General features: G+C 36.1%; 1 long non-coding RNA gene across 2 annotated transcripts; it reads left to right on the top strand.

Moving 5' to 3' along the window:
• Positions 1 to 254: 254 nt before the first annotated feature.
• LOC113342816 lies at positions 255 to 3509 on the top strand. 2 transcript variants are annotated; one of them, XR_003356865.1, is made up of 7 exons: positions 255 to 536; positions 636 to 738; positions 1106 to 1321; positions 1766 to 1877; positions 2631 to 2803; positions 3002 to 3072; positions 3197 to 3509. It is a non-coding gene; the product is annotated as an uncharacterized LOC113342816 (long non-coding RNA). The 2 variants fall into 2 exon arrangements; XR_003356863.1 differs by having other exon boundaries at positions 2631 to 3072.
• Positions 3510 to 4079: the final 570 nt, after the last annotated feature.

Genomic DNA, 4079 nt, shown 5'->3' with positions numbered 1-4079 from the left:
TTACAAAATTTCCTTGACAAATGACCGTTACGATCGTTTTTTTACGCGTGTCAGTCACCCGCTTGGTCACACTAAGGTCGTAACACCTGAGTATTTTTTTGGGCCCACACTTTCAAGTCCTCTATTTTCACCGTTTATTCCTAAACTAATATCTACACTCTTCATATTTTTCTCGAGATACAAAACAACTATAGAGCCCTAGTTTTTATTCTCTTCGCAAACACATTTCTATCTTTCCATCTCTCCGCCTCTTCGTCTCAGCTCGTCCTCTGTTGCTCTCTCTCAATCTGTCTACCCAAATACAAATCAACAGAGTGGAACATCCTTCAATTCAATTTCCTCTTCTTTTCTTGATTTCTTCTTGTAGATCTCTGTGTTTTCATTATCATCTCGTTTTCTGTTTTCTCTTCTTTTTCTTCTATGTGATTTGAGAGGAAAAATAAAGGTTTCGAGATCGAGAGCGAAAGGGATTGATCGAATAATAGTTGTTGGTAGTGATGCTGATAGGAGTGGTGGATTCAGATTCAGCAGAAAAGGTAACCTGAAGCTTTAATTAGGGTATTTATTTATTTGATAATTGATTCGTAGAACATTGAATATGGAATTCATCTATTAAGATTTTCTTCTACATACAGTTCTGAAGATATAATTGATTACGATGTGGATCTATCTTACCTTCTTCACTCACATCTGAATGATTTGTTACCAAAATTTGATGAAGGCGCTTGTCAAGCTCAGGTTCCAAAAACCTAACTCTCTAATCTGTATCATTTAGTGTTTGTTTGATCAATTTTTTCGGAATCCTAGGTTTGTTCTGTGATTCTTTTGAATTTCCGAGGGTTATTTTGGATGTTGAAAAACAAGGAAGTTTTGAGGAATTGGTTCATGTTCGGATTTATATTGATGGTCATATGGAGAATCCAAGTTTGAACTCTGTAATTCTCCAGAATTTTTTGATTTTTACTCGTCTACTTTATCTGTAAATTTTAGCTAATGAGGCTTTGATAGAATTGATTATACAGTGAATCTTGTTACTGTGATGGGATTATTATTCTTAGTTTAGTAATTATTCTGTGTTTGTTAATGGTGGTTTCTGTGTTTGCAGACATACATGTTTAAGTACGACAATGTCCACGGTCAATGGAAGCACCATGAACTCAAGGTTAAGGACACTAAGACTCTCCTCTTCGGTGAGAAGGAAGTTGCAGTCTTTAGTTGCACAAACCCTGAGGAGATCCCATGGGATGATACTGGAGCTGAATACATTGTTGAGTCAACTGGAATGTTCACTAAGAAGGACAAAGCTGCTGCTCATTTGAAGGTTTGATATTATCCCATGCTCTTTATTTTATACTTTGGCACTCTTATTCAGAAATATAATATATAATATTTATTTGTTGTTGGCATATATCTAGAGTCTTGGTACATAATGAGCAGATTTATCTGTCTAATAAATATCATAGTAAATGATAAGGGGAACATTATACTGCCCAGTTTAGGTGGCAAGCAGCAATGGTTATTCATTTTGGCATCATCATCACAATGCATAGGCTGTACTTAAGATACTTTGTCATCTTGGGTATCTGAGATTCAGTCACCTTAATTTCTTGTGCATATGAAAATTAAGTTTGTTCTGATTCTAGATAGGTTCTTATCTATTGGACAAGTCTAGCTGGAGTTTAAGCTTTTCATTTGTTGGTTATTGATAGACCCTGCTCCGGCCTGCTCTGATTTGAAAACATTGTTTGATTGCTTGATGATCCAGGGTGGAGCCAAGAAGGTTATCATTTCTTCTCCCAGGTGCAGTAGAAATGCGCTGGGTTGATACTTACTTTCCATTTAAGAAGCCATCATTTGAACTCGAGATATTTTTTCAGGTTTGTTGCTGAACCTATCACATAAATTTCGTAATGTAAGCACCTAATCCAATGCATTACATATTCTTAAAAGTTAAACCTATTTAAATGGAGTTTCAAGTAATGGATTCCTTATGACCACTAGCAAGCATGGTTGAGCAGCTTTACTTCCTGTTTATCATTTTTCCTCATTGTTGTGTAACCATTTAAGCCATATGTAAGAGACTTTAAGAAAACAAAAGAAAGAAAGAAAAAGCAAATGGTTGGACGTTTTCCAAATGTCAATTAATTAGGTTATATATCTGGTCTTCGGTACTTGAATGAAAAGGTAACCAAAAACCGAATAGGAAAGAGGCAGTTCTTTTCAGGCGTTCCATAAACACCTGTTTCAGGCTGTTTTGGAGAAGAGTAGGCCGGGTGTGTTCAAAATGTCTTTGAGAATAGAGCGACGTTTGTATTCGTTTTTTCTTTTCTCTTTGCTGGGTCACATTTTTTAAGCAATCTGCTTGGCGATGACTAGATTATTTTTGCTTATCTTTTTCTTTTAGTTAATCAAACTCATTTGTGTTCCATTTTAAATTGTATATGCCGTTTCCCTTCCATCTTTTCTTCAATGAGTTCAATTCCATATTATGCCATTTCTATTCCATCTTTTCCGGTTTCTCAGTTTGTACCTATCTAATGGATACATGATTCATTTTGATCCATGTTGAGTGCATATACTTGATGAAACCTATTAGAATTCATCAAAGCTCTGTCCATTTTATTTGTCAGGAGAAATGGTTGGAGGTTTTGGGTTGCAGGGTGACTGAGCAGAAGATTTTAAAAGAAGTGGTAACGTGGATAAGGTTGCATGGGCACTGGGGCTCGAACGACTTGCAATGGTTCTTTTTGAGATACCTGACATAAGGCTGTTCTGGCCTTCTGATGAGCGGTTCACGTCACAGGTATTACGTACTAAATTCTAAGATATTAGCAACTATATTTTTCCACTCGGTCTCACATATGTTGGCCATACGTTCAGTCCCGCCTAAGGCTGGAAAGAAAAATAGTTTAAGTTTATCTTGAGCTAGAATCTTGAAGTACGATTGAACTCTAATGGAGGCTCATTTCTTGGTTCATGATTTACTGAGACGGTTTGACAGTCGTGTCATGTTGGTGTTACAAGCTTTATATTGATTCACACGTGAACACAGCAAAGTTCTTGTACAGATTAGTAAGTACTCAAAGAGACCTAAAATAGTTTATACATTCTGAACTTTGATGGTGCTGCTCAATATTGTGGATTTGCTCATATCTAGTATTCTTATTGTTTGTGAATGATTTGCATTTTGAATCAGGAAGCGTTTCGGATAGCAGCAAAGGCTATCGATTTACACCGCCAGATAAACCATATTATGCAAAGTGTTACGGGTAAATATTGGTGTAGCAAGGCCTTCTTTGTTTTCCTTTTGACTATATTATCTTTGAGATTGATCCAATTTTAAACAGAGTTGCCTTGAGCTTGTGTTCTCTGTGACTGAGAATGAATGTAAAAGAGTGTTTAGGTACTTATTAGAATTTGATACTCAATATGAAATTTTTTTGGTACTTAGAAGAATCTGTGTTCTTTCTTCATATGAATTGATTTAATGTTGATATGAATTGATTGAAGTATTCTGGAATGAAAGATTTATGCAGCTAAATTTTTTTTTGAATTGCGGCGTATTTCCGGCTGAAAATGAACTGCCGGTCAATATTGACCTGGTTAAAATTGGTCAATATTGACTAATTTTAACCAGGTCAATGTTGAACTGCAGTAATTTTTTTCTGTTACAAAAAAGTTCGTAACGGCTTGAACTTGTTACGAAACGTTTGTAACGGATCACATCTGTTACCACGTGTCAATTTGTAACGGTTCATTTCTGTTACTAAGGCCTTTACAAAAAAAATTTTAACACCCATTTTTGCAACAGGGGGTGCCCGTTCAACCCCGATCCGTAACGGCTTCACCCTGTTTCTAATCCCAGAATTTGGTGTAATGATGGTTTCTGAGATTTGATGGAATAATCAGAGTCTGTAGGAGATATAATCGACCCACTCTACGGCCTATCCCAACTAGCTTCCCTGTTTTGAGATCCTGAATAGCACAACCAATAGGAGAGAAAACAATGTTAAAACCTTGATCGCATAGTTGACCAATTGAGATGAGATTCATTGTAATCTTAGGAACAAGAAGAAAAC

Source organism: Papaver somniferum, unplaced genomic scaffold (assembly GCF_003573695.1).
Source record: "Papaver somniferum cultivar HN1 unplaced genomic scaffold, ASM357369v1 unplaced-scaffold_48, whole genome shotgun sequence".
Taxonomy (NCBI): Eukaryota; Viridiplantae; Streptophyta; class Magnoliopsida; order Ranunculales; family Papaveraceae; genus Papaver; species Papaver somniferum.
This window is presented reverse-complemented; position numbering and strand designations above follow the sequence as displayed.